This window comes from Chiloscyllium plagiosum, unplaced genomic scaffold (genome assembly GCF_037043375.1).
Source record: "Chiloscyllium plagiosum isolate Xiang-an unplaced genomic scaffold, Cpla_swu_hap1 HiC_scaffold_44, whole genome shotgun sequence".
NCBI lineage: Eukaryota > Metazoa > Chordata > Chondrichthyes > Orectolobiformes > Hemiscylliidae > Chiloscyllium > Chiloscyllium plagiosum.
In genome coordinates, this window is record NW_028270182.1 from 1,812,943 (window position 1) to 1,828,947 (window position 16,005).

Here is a 16,005-nt window from a genome sequence, read left to right on the forward strand (position 1 = left end):
GTGAGCGTGTGGGGGACTGTGAGCGTGGGGGGTGTGAGTGTGTGGGACTGTGTGAGTGTGTGGGACTGTGAGTGTGGGGGTGTGTGAGTGTGGGGGTGTGTATGAGTGTGTGAGTGGGTGTGTGTGTGTGGGTATGAGAGTGAGTGTGTGGGTGTGAGTGTGTGTGGGGGTGGGTGTGTGGGGGTGTATGCGTGAGTGTGTGTGTGTGGGTGTGTGTGTTAGTGTGTGGGTGCGTGTGTGTGAGAGTGTGTGGGTGTGTGAGTGTGGGTGCGTGTGTGTGGGTGTGAGTATGTGTGAGTGGGTGAGTGTGGGTGTGTGTGGGTATGTGTGTGTGTGAGAGTGTGTGTGTGTGTATGGGTATGGGTGTGTGTGAGTGAGTGTGGGTGTGTATGAGTGTCTGAGTGTGTGGGTGCGTGTGAATGTGTGTGTGTGGGTGTGTGTGTATGGGTGTGTGTGTGTATGGGTGTGTGTGTGGGCGTGTGTGAGTGTAGGTGTGTGTGGGTATGTGTGTGTGTCGATGTGTGGGTGTGTGTGTGTGTGAGTGTGGGGGTGGGTGTGTGAGAGTGTGTGGGACTGTGTGAGTGTGGTGGTGTGTGGGGGTGTGGGACTGAGAGAGTGTGGGTGTGTGTGGATGTGTGAATGTGTCTGAGTGTGTGTGAGGGTGTGGGTGAGTGGGTGTGTGTGTGAGTGTGTGTGTGAGAGAGAGTGTGGGTGTGTGTGTGTGAGAGAGAGTGTGTGTGTGTGTGTGTGTGGGGGGTGTGTGTGGGTGTGTGAATGTGTCTGAGTGTGTGTGAGGGTGTGGGTGAGTGGGTGTGTGTGTGAGTGTGTGTGTGAGAGAGAGTGTGGGTGTGTGTGTGTGAGAGAGAGTGTGTGTGTGTGTGGGGGGTGTGTGGGTGTGTGTGAGAGTGTGGGGGGATGTGAGTGGGTGTGTGTGAGTGTGAGTGTGTGTGTGTGTGTGTGTGTGAGAATGTGAGGGTGTGTGTGGGTGTGTATGGGTGAGTGTGTGGGTGGGTGTGTGTGTGAGTGTGAGTGGGTGTGTGAGAGTGTGTGTGTGTGTGAGAATGGGAGTGTGGGTGTGAGTGTGTGTGTGAGAATGTGAGTGTGTGTGGGGGGGGTGTGGGTGTGAGTGTGTGTGGGAATGTGGGTGTGTGTGTGTGTGTGTGGGGGTGTGTCTGTGTGTGTGGGAGTGAGGGTGTGTGTGAGTGTGTGTGGGTGTGTGTGTGTGAGGGTGTGGGTGTGTGTGTATGTGAGGGTGTGGGTGTGTGTGTGAGGGTGTGGGTGTGTGAGTGTGTGTGAGTGTGTGTGTGAGGGTGTGGGTGTGTGTGTGTGTGTGTGAGGGTGGGTGTGTGTGTGTGGGTGTGTATGAGTGTGTGGGGGTGTGTGTGGGTGTGAGTGGGTGTGTGGGTGTGTGTGTGTGTGTGTGGGGGTGTGGGTGTGTGTGTGTGTGGGGGGGTGTGTCTGTGTGTGTGGGAGTGAGGGTGTGTGTGTGTGTGTGGGTGTGTGTGTGTGAGGGTGTGGGTGTGTGTGTGTGAGGGTGTGGGTGTGTGTGTATGTGAGGGTGTGGGTGTGTGTGTGAGGGTGTGGGTGTGTGAGTGTGTGTGAGTGTGTGTGTGAGGGTGTGGGTGTGTGTGTGTGGGTATGTATGAGTGTGTGGGGGTGTGTGTGGGTGTGAGTGGGTGTGTGGGTGTGTGTGTGGGGGTGTGTATGAGTGTGTGGGGGTGTGTGTGGGTGTGTGTGTGGGGGGGTGTGTGTGTGGGGGGGGTGTGGGTGTGAGTGTGTGTGTGGGTGTGTGTGTGTATGAGTGTGTGGGGGTGTGTGAATGTGTGTGTGGGTGTGTGTGTGTGTGAGGGGGTGTGTGGGTGTGAGTGTGTGTGTGGGGGTGTGAGTATGTGTGTGGGGGTGTGGGTGTGAGTGGGGGTGTGAGTGTGGGGGTGTAGGTGTGTGTGAGTGTGGGTGTGAGTGTGTGTTTGGAGGTGTGAGTGTGGGTGTGGGGGGGTGTGTGTGAGTGTGTGTGTGTGTGTGTGTGGTGTGTGAGTGTGTGTGTGAGTGTGGGTGTGAGAGTGTGTGAGTGTGAGTGTGTGTGGGGTGTGTGTGGGGGTGTGGGTGTGTGTGGGGGTGTGGGTGTGAGTGTGTGTGGGTGTGGGTGTGTGTGAATGTGTGTGTGGGGTGTGTGTGTGTGAGAGTGTGTGTGGGGGTGTGTGAGTGTGTGGGGGTGTGTGAGTGTGTGTGTGTGTGAGAGAGTGAGTGTGTGTGTGTGAGAGAGTGAGTGAGTGTGTGTGAGAGTGAGTGTGTGTGTGTGAGAGTGAGTGTGTGTGTGAGAGTGAGTGTGTGTGAGTGTGTGGGGGGTGTGAGTGTGTGGGGGGTGTGAGTGTGTGTGTGAGTGTGTATGAGTGTGTGGGTGTGTGTGTGTGTGTGGGGGGGGGTGAGTGTGTGTGTGTGTATGTGTGTGGGGGGGGTGTGAGTGTGTGTATGTGAGTGAGTGTGTGTGTGTGTGTGTGGGGGGGGGTGAGTGTGTGTGAGTGTGGGGGTGAGTGTGTGTGTGTGTGTGTGTGTGGGGGTGAGTGTGTGTGAGTGTGGGGGTGAGTGTGTGTGTGTGGGGGGGTGTGAGAGTGTGTGTGTGGGGGTGAGTGTGTGTGTGTGTGTGAGGGTGTGGGTGTGAGTGTGTGTGAGTGTGGGGGTGAGTGTGTGTGTGTATGTGTGTGGGGGTGTGTGTGTATGAGTGTGGGGGTGAGTGTGTGTGTGTGTGTGTGTGTGTGTCCCGTGCTGGTGTTCCCCGGTGCCGGTGTGTGTTGGATGGGGGTCTCTGGGTGAGAGTGGCAGACAGTGACCAGTCAGGCTGTGGACATTAGCAACGGCCCCCTTCTGGGTAATTCGGGAGGGTGGGGGAGGTGCCCAGTGCAGGCCAGATAATAATGGAAGGAACGGTGCAGATGGTTCCCATTTCAGAACGGACCGTTTCCTTCCTGTGTTTATGTTGCTGACACACACGGTCTCGCAAGGCCAGCTGTGTAACACTGAAGGGTTCTGTTGTACATAGCTGCTGAGGTTTCACTGGGATCAGCCAACACTCACTCGGAAAGGTTACAGGGAGGCAGCTGGCTACCTGACAACTTCCAGTCGACTTCCTCATGAAGGAGCGCACACAGCCTTCCCTGCTCTTGTTCTACATTCCATACAACTCAGGGAGGCAGCAGACGCTCAGGCAGCTCCTGGAGGTTGAATGTCGTCTGGGCCTGGATCAGTTTGGAGTTGCCTTGCTCGGTCAATAAACCAGGACCTGCCTGTCACACTGCAGAGTACTGTCCCCATCTGGTGGCCACGCACACACATTACAGCATGAAAATAAATCTGGGCTCGACATTGAAAAGAAGCCATTGGGTTCACTGCAACAGTCCTAGCTCCTCTTCATTCCCAAAAGGGAGGAAGGGCAGAGAACGCTGGACATGTAATTCTGCTTGTGCACTGACTTTGCCGGTCGTTTAACAGGGGTAGAATAGTTCATCAGAGACGCACAAAACAGGCTGTGCAAGCTTGACAAAAATACAAACTTTGGTTTCTCCATGTGCAGGCCTCAGAGTGTGAGGCTGGTCACTCACTAACCCCTCACTCTCACATTCACACGGTTAGGCTGACACAGCGGTCATAACTTCGCAAGGTGGAGATGCAGAAGGAGACCATTCGGCCCATCGGGCCTGTTCCGCTATTTAACATGATTATGGCTGACCACGTACCTCAGACCTCAGTTCCTACTTTCTCCCCATATCCTTCAATTCCTTTAATCCGAGGAACTTACAAAGAACTCCTTCTCAAAAACACGGAGTGTTATGGTGTCTGGTGCTTTATCTGTAGCAGGGGATTCCCGAGGATCCCCACCCTCTGGGTGAAGACATTTTAGATTAGATTAGATTAGATTACAGTGTGGAAACAGGCCCTTCGGCCCAACAAGTCCACACCGACCCACCGAAGCGAAACCCACCCATACCCCGACATTTACCCCTTACCTAACACTACGGGCAATTTAGCATGGCCAATTCACCTGACCCTGCACATTTTTTTTTTTGGACTGTGGGAGGAAACCGGAGCACCCGGAGGAAACCCACGCAGACACAGGGAGAACGTGCAAACTCCACACAGTCAGTCGCCTGAGGCGGGAATTGAACCCGGGTCTCAGGCGCTGTGAGGCAGCAGTGCTAACCACTGTGCCACCGTGCCGCCCACATTTCTCCCCACCTCAGTCCTAAATAACCCACCGCATGTCCTTATACAGCGACCTCCTGGTCTGGACTCCCCTCAGTCATCGGGGACATCTTTCCTGCGTTTACCCCGTCTAGTGCTGTTAGAATTTGACAGGTTTCTGTGGGGTATGGCTTCCTTGTGGCCAACGGCTGGCCATGGGATAGTGAGGAGCAGAGGGCCAATTGGAAAGTGAATTTTAAGCAAGGTAAAAGCTTACTTCAGGAGTTCAGCTTCTTCACTTTAGTTTCAGCGGCAGCTGCAGTGGGAGGAGCAACAGTGAGGACCACAGGGCCAACAGGAAGGCACAAAAGGGGGCGGCAGGGTGTCTCAGGGGTTAGCGCCGCTGCCTCCCAGCACCAGGGACCCGGGTTCGATTCCATCCTCGGGTGACTGTCTGTGCGGAGTTTGCACATTCTCCCCGTGTCTGCGTGGGTTTCCTCCGGGTGCTCCGGTTTCCTCCCACAGTCCAAAAGATGTGCAGGTTAGGGTGGGTTGGCCATGGGAAATTGTCCCGTAGTGCCCAGGGATGTGTAGGTTAGGGTGGATTGGCCGTGGGAAATTGTCCCATAGTATCCAGGGATGTGCAGGTTAGGGTGGGTTGGCCATGAGAAATTGTCCCATAGTGCCCAGGGATGTGCAGGTTAGGGTGGATTGGCCTTGGGAAATTGTCCCATAGTGTCCAGGGATGTGCAGGTTAGGGTGGATTGGCCATGGGAAATTGTCCCATAGTGTCCAGGGATGTGCAGGTTAGGGTGGGTTGGCCATGGGAAATTGTCCCATAGTGTCCAGGGATGTGCAGGTTAGGGTGGATTGGCCGTGGGAAATTGTCCCGTAGTGCCCAGGGATGTGTAGGTTAGGGTGGATTGGCCATGGGAAATTGTCCCATAGTGCCCAGGGATGTGCAGGTTAGGGTGGATTGGCCATGGGAAACTGTCCCATAGTGTCCAGGGATGTGCAGGTTAGGGTGGGTTGGCCATGGGAAATTGTCCCATAGTGTCCAGGGATGTGCAGGTTAGGGTGGATTGGCCGTGGGAAATTGTCCCGTAGTGCCCAGGGATGTGTAGGTTAGGGTGGATTGGCCATGGGAAATTGTCCCATAGTGTCCAGGGATGTGCAGGTTAGGGTGGATTGGCCATGGGAAATTGTCCCGTAGTGCCCAGGGATGTGTAGGTTAGGGTGGATTGGCCATGGGAAATTGTCCCATAGTGTCCAGGGATGTGCAGGTTAGGGTGGATTGGCCATGGGGAATTGTCCCATAGTGTCCAGGGATGTGCAGGTTAGGGTGGATTGGCCATGGGAAATTGTCCCCTAGTGTTAGGTGTATTAGTCAAAGGTAAATATAGAGTAGGGAAATGGGTCTGGGTGGGTTGGTATGGACTTGTTGGGCAGAATGGCTTGTTTCCACATGATAGGGAATCAAATCTAATTTAATCTATCCCTTGATCCTGACACACAGACACCCCCCCCCCCCACAGATAGACACATGCACAGACTGCCACAGACACGCATGTACAGATGCATACATACAGATACGTGAGTGTGCAAGCAAATGTGAAGACAAATATATGCACGCAGGCGCACACACACACACATACAGACACGTGCAGACACACATACATACACACCTCCACTCCCTGTCGCCTCTCGATTACCCTTTGAGCTCCCGTAAATGCTCCTCTATCCCCTCCGTGTTGGTCCTGAGATATGGAAACTTGGACAGCACCTCTTTTGGAACAACATTTTAAAAAAGAAATTCTTTATGTGATCTGACAGTTGCTGGCAGGAAGTGATTATTCCCCATTACCAGTTGTTACTGAGCGCTCTTGCTGTGTATCTGTGGGGGGCTGGGGCTGAGAGACTAATTGCCGATGGTGGGATGTGGTTTAATGTGGAGGGGTCACCAGGTTATTGTCAGCAGGCTGTATGTCTCAGTGTCCTCACCCAACCTGCTGGCTGTCTGTGACAGTATCACCAGTCTCCCTCAGTGGTCCCCAGCATCACAGATACCAGTCTCCAGCCAATTTAATTCACTCAAGAAACGGTTGGAGACACTGAATACTGCAAAGGCTCTGGGCCCTGACAACATTCCGGCAATAATACTGAAGACGTGTGCTCCACAATGTGCTGTTCCCCGAGCCAAGCTGTTCCAGTCCAGGTACAACACTGGTATCTCACCAACAATGGGGAAAACTGCCCAGGTATGTCCTGTACAGAAAAAGCAGGACAAATCCAACCCGGCCAATTCCCGCCCCATCAGTCTCCTCTCGATCATCAGGAAAGTGATGGAAGGGGCCATCAACAGCACCCACTCAGTAATAACCTGCTCAGTGACGCCCAGTTTGGGATCCTCCAGGGTCACTCACTCCTGACCTCATTACAGCCTTGGGTCAAACATGGACAAAACAGCTGTATTCCAGAGGGGAGGGGAGAGGGTCAGCCCTTGACATCAAGGCTGCATTCGACCGAGTGTGGCATCAAGGAGCCCGGGCAAATCTGGAATCAGTGGGTATCAGGGGAACAAACTCTCCACTGGTTACAGCCATATCTGACACATAGGAAGATGGTGGTGGTTGTTGGAGAATCAGTCATATCAGCTCCAGGCCATCTCTGCAGGAGTCCCTCAGGGGAGTGTCCTCGGCCCAACCATCTTCAGCTGCTTCATCAATGACCTTCCCTCTATCAGAAGGTCCGAAGTGGGGATACTCACCGATGATTGTACAGTGTTCAGCACCATTCACCCCGCTCCCTCAGAGACTGAAGCAGTTTAAATGCAGCAAGATCTGGACAATATCCAGGCTTGGGCTGACAAGGGGCAAGTAACATTCACGCCACACAAACCCCAGGCCATGACCATCACCAATAACAGGCAATATCACTACCGTCCCCTTGACATTCAATGGTGTTACCATCACTGAATCCCCCACTATCAACATCCTGGGGGTTACCATTGACCAGAAACTCAACTGAACTCCCCACATCAACTCAGTGTCTACAGGAGCAGGGCAGAGGCTGGGAATCCTGCAGCGAGTAACTCCCCCCAAAGCCTGTCCCACCATCTACAAGGCACAGGTCAGGAGGGTGAGGGAATACTCCCCACTTGCCCCTGGATGGGGGCAGCTCCAACAACACTCAAGAGGCTCGACACCACCCAGGGACAAAGCAGCCCCCGCTTGATTGGCCCCACACCCACAAACATCCCCTCCCTCCCTCCCTTACCCACTGACACTCAGTAGCAGCAGTGTGTACCAGCTACAAGATACACTGCAGAAACTCACCAAAGATCCTCAGGCAGCACCTTCCAAACCCACGGCCACTTCCATCCAGAAGGACAAGGGGCAGCAGGTACATGGGAACCCCACCCCCTGCAAGTTCCCCTCCGAGCCCCTCACCATCCCGACTTGGGAATATATCACCGTTCCCTCAGTGTGGCTGGGTCAGAATCCTGGGATTCCCTCCCTCAGGGACACTGTGGGTCTACCCTACGGCACATGGACTGCAGCGGGTCAACAAGGCAGCTCACCCCCACCTTCTCAAGGGGGGCAACTAGGGCCAGCCCAGCCAGAGACCCCCACAGCCCACAAGAGAAGAAGAGAACGAGTCTTGCCTCTGTTCCTCGCTCCTCCAGCTGGGATACTTCCTGACCATTCCCCCAGTTGGTCTGTGAGACCTCTGGAACACACTGAAAGCTGGCACCAACTGGGCTCTGCTGCCACATTGATGGACGCACTGTCAGGCGTAGACCGGGCTCTCAGTTTCATTCCAGTTAGTCCTTTCACCCATCGAACTGCAGCCCTCTCCCACATGGCTAATTGCATGTCTGCAGCAGCCCTTGGGTGATGGGGTCATAAATACATTCTCGAAAGTGAAAGGGATTCTTTCGGCACTAAATTATTGAATAAGTGTCCAGCTGTCACATACACAGGTACATGCTGGCATCATCAGGGCCATGTGTTTATACAGACAGTCTCCAGTTCAAGCACAAACTCAGACCTGGCACTCCATCTGCTGCTGGCCTGGTCTGGTCTAACCTGGTCTGGTCTAACCTGGTATGGTCTAAACTGGCCTGGTCTGGCCTGATCTAATCTGGTCTGGCCTGGTTTGGTCTGGTCTAGTCTAAACTGGCCTGGTCTGGCCTGGCCTGGTCTGGTCTGGCCTGGATTGGTCTGGTCTAGTCTAACCTGGCCTGATCTGGTCTGGCCTGATCTAAGGGAGGTCCACATTTGAGATGTGGGAGGCTTTCAAAGATAGGTTAACGGTAGTGCAGGATAGGCATGTCCCGTTGAAGGCAAAGGATAGGAAGGGCAAGATTCGTGAACCGTGGATGACAGGAGAAATTGTACGACTAGCCAAGAGGAAAAGGGAAGCGTATATAAGGTCTAGGCAGCTAAGAACAGAACGGGCCATGGAGGAATATTGGAAGAGTAGGATAATTCTTAAACAAGGAATCAAGCAGGCTAAAAGGGGTCATGAAATAGCTTTAGCAAGCAGAATTAAGGAAAATCTCAAGGCATTTTATTCTTATATAAGCAAGAAGGTAACTAGAAAAAGGATTGGTCCACTAAATGATAATGAAGGAAGGCTGTGTGCCCAACCTGAGAGAATGGATGAGATTCTGAATGATTACTTTCTGTAAGAGGGTGAGTGTGTGTGAGAGACTGTGAGGGTGTGTGTGTGTGTGTGTGAGGGTGAGTGTGTGTGAGAGACTGTGAGGGTGATTGTGTGTGAGAGACTGTGTGAAGCTGAGTGTGTGAGAGACTGTGAGGGTGAGTGTGTGTGAGAGACTATGAGGGTGAGTGTGAGTGAGAGACTGTGAGGGTGTGTGTGTGTGTGTGTGAGAGAGACTGTGAGGGTGATTGTGTGTGAGAGACTGTGTGAAGCTGAGTGTGTGTGAGAGACTGTGAGGGTGAGTGTGTGTGAGAGACTATGAGGGTGAGTGTGAGTGAGAGACTGTGAGGATGTGTGTGTGTGAGAGACTGTGTGTGTGTGAGAGACTGTGTGAGGGTGTGTGTGTGTGAGAGACTGTGAGGGTGATTGTGTGTGAGAGACTGTGTGAAGCTGAGTGTGTGTGAGAGACTGTGAGGGTGAGTGTGTGTGAGAGACTGTGAGGGTGAGTGTGAGTGAGAGACTGTGAGGATGTGTGTGTGTGAGAGACTGTGTGTGTGTGAGAGACTGTGTGAGGGTGTGTGTGTGTGAGGGTGAGTGTGTGTGAGGGTGAGTGTGTGTGAGAGACTGTGAGGGTGAGTGTGTGTGAGAGACTGTGAGGGTGATTGTGTGTGAGAGACTGTGTGAAGCTGAGTGTGTGTGAGAGACTGTGAGGGTGAGTGTGTGTTAGAGACTGTGAGGGTGAGTGTGAGTGAGAGACTGTGAGGATGTGTGTGTGTGAGAGACTGTGTGTGTGTGAGAGACTGTTTGAGGGTGTGTGTGTGTGAGGGTGAGTGTGTGTGAGGGTGAGTGTGTGTGAGAGACTGTGAGGGTGAGTGTGTGTGAGAGACTGTGTGAGGGTGAGTGTGTGTGAGGGTGAGTGTGTGTGAGAGACTGTGAGGGTGAGTGTGTGTGAGAGACTGAGGGTGTGTGTGTGTGAGAGACTGTGTGAGGGTGAGTGTGTGTGAGAGACTGTGTGAGGGTGAGTGTGTGTGAGAGTGTGTGTGAGAGACTATGTGAGGGTGAGTGTGTGTGAGAGACTGTGTGAGGGTGAGTGTGTGTGAGGGTGAGTGTGTGTGAGAGACTGTGTGAGGGTGTGTGTGAGAGACTGTGTGAGGGTGTGTGTGAGAGACACTGTGTGAGGGTGTGTGTGTGTGAGAGAGACACTGTGTGAGGGTGTGTGTGTGTGTGAGAGACACTGTGTGAGGGGGTGTGTGTGTGAGAGACACTGTGTGTGTGTGAGTGTGTGTGAGAGACACTGTGTGAGGGTGAGTGTGTGTGAGAGACTGTGAGGGTGTGTGTGTGTGAGGGTGAGTGTGTGTGAGAGACTGAGGGTGTGTGTGAGGGTGAGGGTGTGTGTGAGGGTGAGTGTGTGTGAGAGACTGAGGGTGAGTGTGTGTGAGAGACTGTGTGAGGGTGAGTGTGTGTGAGAGACTGTGTGAGGGTGAGTGTGTGTGAGAGACTGCGTGAGGGTGAGTGTATGTGAGAGACTGTGAGGGTATGTGTGTGAGGGTGAGTGTGTGTGAGAGACTGTGAGGGTGAGTGTGTGTGTGTGAGGGTGTGTGTGTGAGAGACTGAGGGTGAGTGTGTGTGAGAGACTGTGTGAAGGTGAGTGTGTGTGAGAGACTGTGAGGTTGAGTGTGTGTGAGAGACTGTGAGGATGTGTGTGTGTGAGAGACTATGTGTGTGTGTGAGAGACTGTGTGTGTGTGAGAGACTGTGTGAGGGTGTGTGTGTGTGAGGGTGAGTGTGTGTGAGAGACTGAGGGTGTGTGTGTGTGAGAGATTGTGTGAGGGTGAGTGTGTGTGAGAGACTGTGTGAGGGTGAGTGTGTGTGAGAGACTGAGGGTGAGTGTGTGTGAGAGACTGAGGGTGAGTGTGTGTGAGAGACTCTGTGAGGGTGTGTGTGTGTGAGAGACTGTGTGAGGGTGAGTGTGTGTGAGAGACTGTGTGAGGGTGAGTGTGTGTGAGAGACTGTGTGAGGGTGAGTATGTGTGAGAGACTGTGTGAGGGTGAGTGTGTGTGAGAGACTGTGAGGGTGAGTGTGTGTGAGAGACTGTGTGAGGGTGAGTGTGTGTGAGAGACTGTGTGAGGTGTGTGTGAGAGACTGTGTGAGGGGGTGTGTGTGTGAGAGACACTGTGTGAGGGGGTGTGTGTGTGAGAGACTGTGTGAGGGTGTGTGTGTGAGACTGTGTGAGGGTGTGTGTGTGAGACTGTGTGAGGGTGAGTGTGTGTGAGAGACTGTGTGAGGGTGTGTGTGTGAGACTGTGTGAGGGTGTGTGTGTGTGTGAGAGACACTGTGTGAGGGGGTGTGTGTGTGAGAGACACTGTGTGAGGGTGTGTGTGTGTGTGAGAGACACTGTGTGAGGGGGTGTGTGTGTGAGAGACACTGTGAGGGTGAGTGTGTGTGAGAGACACTGTGTAAGGGTGAGTGTGTGTGAGAGACTGTGAGGGTGTGTGTGTGTGAGGGTGAGTGTGTGTGAGAGACTGAGGGTGTGTGTGAGTGTGTGACGGTGAGTGTGTGTGAGAGACTGAGGGTGAGTGTGTGTGAGAGACTGCGTGAGGGTGAGTGTGTGTGAGAGACTGCGTGAGGGTGAGTGTGTGTGAGACACTGTGAGGGTGTGTGTGTGAGGGTGAGTGTGTGTGAGAGACTGTGAGGGTGAGTGTGTGTGAGAGACTGTGAGTGTGTGTGTGAGGGTGAGTGTGTGTGAGAGACTGTGAGGGTGAGTGTGTGTGAGAGACTGTGAGGGTGTGTGTGTGTGTGAAGGTGTGTGTGTGTGAGAGACTGTGAGGGTGAGTGTGTGTGAGAGACTGTGTGAAGGTGAGTGTGTGAGAGAGACTGTGAGGGTGAGTGTGTGTGAGAGACTGTGAGGGTGAGTGTGTGTGAGAGACTGTGAGGATGTGTGTGTGTGAGAGACTATGTGTGTGTGTGAGAGACTATGTGTGTGTGTGAGAGACTGTGTGAGGGTGTGTGTGTGTGAGGGTGTGTGTGTGTGAGGGTGAGTGTGTGTGAGAGACTGTGAGGGTGAGTGTGTGTGAGAGACTGAGGGTGTGTGTGTGTGAGAGACGGTGTGAGGGTGAGTGTGTGTGAGAGACTGTGAGTGTGTGTGTGAGGGTGAGTGTGTGTGAGAGACTGTGAGGGTGAGTGTGTGTGAGAGACTGTGTGAAGGTGAGTGTGTGAGAGAGACTGTGAGGGTGAGTGTGTGTGAGAGACTGTGAGGGTGAGTGTGTGTGAGAGACTGTGAGGATGTGTGTGTGTGAGAGACTATGTGTGTGTGAGAGAGACTATGTGTGTGTGTGAGAGACTGTGTGAGGGTGTGTGTGTGTGAGGGTGTGTGTGTGAGGGTGAGTGTGTGTGAGAGACTGTGAGGGTGAGTGTGTGTGAGAGACTGAGGGTGTGTGTGTGTCAGAGACTGTGTGTGTGAGGGTGAGTGTGTGTGAGAGACGGTGTGAGGGTAAGTGTGTGTGAGAGACGGTGTGAGGGTGAGTGTGTGTGAGAGACTGCGTGAGGGTGATTATGTGTGAGAGACTGCGTGAGCGTATGTGTGAGAGACTGCGTGAGGGTGAGTGTATGTGAGAGACTGTGTGAGGGTGAGTGTGTGTGAGAGACTGTGAGGGTGAGTATGTGTGAGGGTGTGTGTGTGAGAGACTGAGGCTGTGTGTGAGTGTGTGAGGGTGTGTGTGAGTGTGTGTGAGAGACTGAGGGTGAGTGTGTGTGAGAGACTGCATGAGGGTGAGTGTGTGTGAGGGTGTGTGTGAGAGACTGAGGGTGTGTGTGTGTGAGAGACTGTGTGTGAGGGTGAGTGTGTGTGAGAGACGGTGTGAGGGTGAGTGTGTGTGAGAGACGGTGTGAGGGTGAGTGTGTGTGAGAGACGGTGTGAGGGGAGTGTGTGTGAGAGACGGTGTGAGGGTGAGTGTGTGAGAGAGACGGTGTGAGGGTGTGTGTGTGTGAGAGAGACTGTGTGTGGGTGAGTGTGTGTGAGAGACTGTGTGAGGGTGTGTGTGTGTGAGGGTGAGTGTGTGTGAGAGACTGAGGGTGTGTGTGAGGGTGAGTGTGTGTGAGTGTGTAAGGGTGAGTGTGTGTGAGAGACTGAGGGTGAGTGTGTGTGAGAGACTGCGTGAGGGTGAGTGTGTGTGAGAGACTGCGTGAGGGTGAGTGTGTGTGAGGGTGTGTGTGAGAGACTGCGTGAGGGTGAGTGTATGTGAGAGACTGTGAGGGTGTGTGTGTGAGGGTGTGTGTGTGAGGGTGAGTGTGTGTGAGAGACTGTGAGGGTGAGTGTGTGTGAGAGACTGTGAGGGTGTGTGTGTGTGTGAGGGTGTGTGTGTGTGAGAGACTGTGAGGGTGAGTGTGTGTGAGAGACTGTGTGAGGGTGAGTGTGTGTGAGAGACTGTGTGAGGGTGAGTGTGTGTGAGAGACTGTGAGGGTGAGTGTGTGTGTGAGACTGTGAGGGTGAGTGTGTGTGAGAGACTGTGAGGATGTGTGTGTGTGAGAGACTATGTGTGTGTGTGAGAGACTGTGTGTGTGAGAGACTGTGTGAGGGTGTGTGTGTGAGAGACTGTGAGGGTGAGTGTGTGTGAGAGACTGTGAGGGTGAGTGTGTGTGAGTGACTGTGAGGATGTGTGTGTGTGAGAGACTATGTGTGTGTGTGAGAGACTGTGTGAGGGTGTGTGTGTGTGAGGGTGAGTGTGTGTGAGAGACTGAGGGTGTGTGTGTGTGAGAGACTGTGTGAGGGTGAGTGTGTGTGAGAGACTGTGTGAGGGTGAGTGTGTGTGAGAGACTGTGAGGGTGAGTGTGTGTGATAGACTGTGAGGGTGAGTGTGTGTGAGAGACTGTGTGAGGGTGAGTGTGTGTGAGAGACTGTGTGAGGGTGAGTGTGTGTGAGAGACACTGTTTGAGGGTGAGTGTGTGTGAGAGACACTGTTTGAGGGTGAGTGTGTGTGAGAGACACTGTGTGAGGGTGAGTGTGTGTGAGAGACTGTGAGGGTGTGTGTGTGTGAGGGTGTGTGTGTGTGAGGGTGAGTGTGTGTGTGAGAGACTGTGAGGGTGTGTGTGTGTGAGGGTGAGTGTGTGTGAGAGACTGAGGGTGTGTGTGAGTGTGTGAGGGTGAGTGTGTGTGAGAGACTGAGGGCGAGTGTGTGTGAGAGACTGCGTGAGGGTGAGTGTGTGTGAGAGACTGCGTGAGGGTGAGTGTATGTGAGAGACTGTGTGAGGGTGAGTGTGTGTGAGAGACTGTGAGGGTGTGTGTGTGTGAGGGTGTGTGTGTGTGAGGGTGTGTGTGTGTGAGAGACTGAGGGTGTGTGTGAGGGTGTGTGTGAGTGTGTGTGAGAGACTGAGGGTGAGTGTGTGAGAGACTGCGTGAGGTTGAGTGTGTGTGAGAGACTGCGGGAGGGTGAGTGTGTGTGAGGGTGTGTGTGAGAGACTGAGGGTGTGTGTGTGTGAGAGACTGTGTATGTGAGGGTGAGTGTGTGTGAGAGACTGTGAGGGTGAGTGTGTGTGAGAGACGTTGTGAGGGTGAGTGTGTGTGAGAGACGGTGTGAGGGTGAGTGTGTGTGAGAGACCGGGTTAGGGTGAGTGTGTGTGAGAGACGGTGTGAGGGTGAGTGTGTGAGAGAGACGGTGTGAGGGTGAGTGTGTGTGAGAGACGGTGTGAGGGTGTGTGTGTGTGTGAGAGAGAGAGACTGTGTGAGGGTGAGTGTGTGTGTGTGTGTGTGAGTGAGTGTGTGTGTGTGAGGGTGAATGTGTGTGTGTGAGTGAGTGTGTGTGTGTGAGGGTGAATGTGTGTGTATGTGTGTGAGGGTGAGTGTGTGTGAGGGTGAGTGTGTGTGTGTGAGAGAGACTGAGAGGGTGTGTGTGTGTGAGGGTGTGTGTGAGGGTGAGTGTGTGTGAGAGACTGTGAGGGTGAGTGTGTGTGTGAGAGACTGTGAGGGTGAGTGTGTGTGTGAGAGACTGTGAGGGTGAGTGTGAGGGTGAGTGTGTGTGAGAGACTGTGTGAGGGTGAGTGTGTGTGAGAGACTGTGTGAGGGTGAGTGTGTGTGAGAGACTGTGAGGGTGTGTGTGTGTGAGAGACTGTGAGGGTGTGTGTGTGTGAGGGTGTGTGTGTGAGGGTGAGTGTGTGTGAGAGACTGTGAGTGTGTGTGTGAGAGACTGTGAGGGTGAGTGTGTGTGTGAGAGACTGTGAGGGTGAGTGTGTGTGTGAGAGACTGTGAGGGTGAGTGTGTGTGAGAGACGGTGTGAGGGTGAGTGTGTGTGAGAGACTGTGAGGGTGAGTGTGTGTGTGAGAGACTGTGAGGGTGAGTGTGTGTGAGAGACTGTGTGAGGGTGAGTGTGTGTGAGAGACTGTGTGAGGGTGAGTGTGTGTGAGAGACTGTGAGGGTGAGTGTGTGTGTGAGAGACTGTGAGGGTGAGTGTGTGTGTGAGAGACTGTGAGGGTGAGTGTGTGTGAGAGACTGTGTGAGGGTGAGTGTGTGTGAGAGACGGTGTGAGGGTGAGTGTGTGTGAGAGACTGTGAGGGTGAGTGTGTGTGTGAGAGACTGTGAGGGTGAGTGTGTGTGTGAGAGACTGTGAGGGTGAGTGTGTGTGAGAGACTGTGTGAGGGTGAGTGTGTGTGAGAGACTGTGAGGGTGAGTGTGTGTGTGAGAGACTGTGAGGGTGAGTGTGTGTGAGAGACTGTGAGGGTGAGTGTGTGTGTGAGAGACTGTGAGGGTGAGTGTGTGTGAGAGACTGTGTGAGGGTGAGTGTGTGTGAGAGACGGTGTGAGGGTGAGTGTGTGTGAGAGACGGTGTGAGAGACGGTGTGAGGGTGAGTGTGTGAGAGAGACGGTGTGAGGGTGAGTGTGTGTGAGAGACAGTGTGAGGGTGAGTGTGTATGAGAGACGGTGTGAGGGTGTGTGTGTGTGTGAGAGACGATGTGAGGGTGAGTGTGTGTGAGAGACGGTGTGAGGGTGAGTGTGTGAGAGACGGTGTGAGGGTGAGTGTGTGTGAGGGTGAGTGTGTGTGAGAGACGGTGTGAGGGTGAGTGTGTGAGAGACAGTGTGAGGGTGAGTGTGTGAGAGACGGTGTGAGGGTGAGTGTGTGAGGGTGAGTGTGTGTGAGTGACAGTGTGAGGGTGAGTGTGTGTGAGAGACTGTGAGG

At 53.6% G+C, this 16,005-nt stretch overlaps 1 protein-coding gene across 2 annotated transcripts in view; it reads left to right on the forward strand.

Annotated features, from left to right (window-relative positions):
- Positions 1-16,005, forward strand: part of LOC122545729 (calmodulin-binding transcription activator 1-like) — a 248,825-nt gene that overhangs the window by 95,291 nt on the left and 137,529 nt on the right. The window lies entirely within an intron of this gene.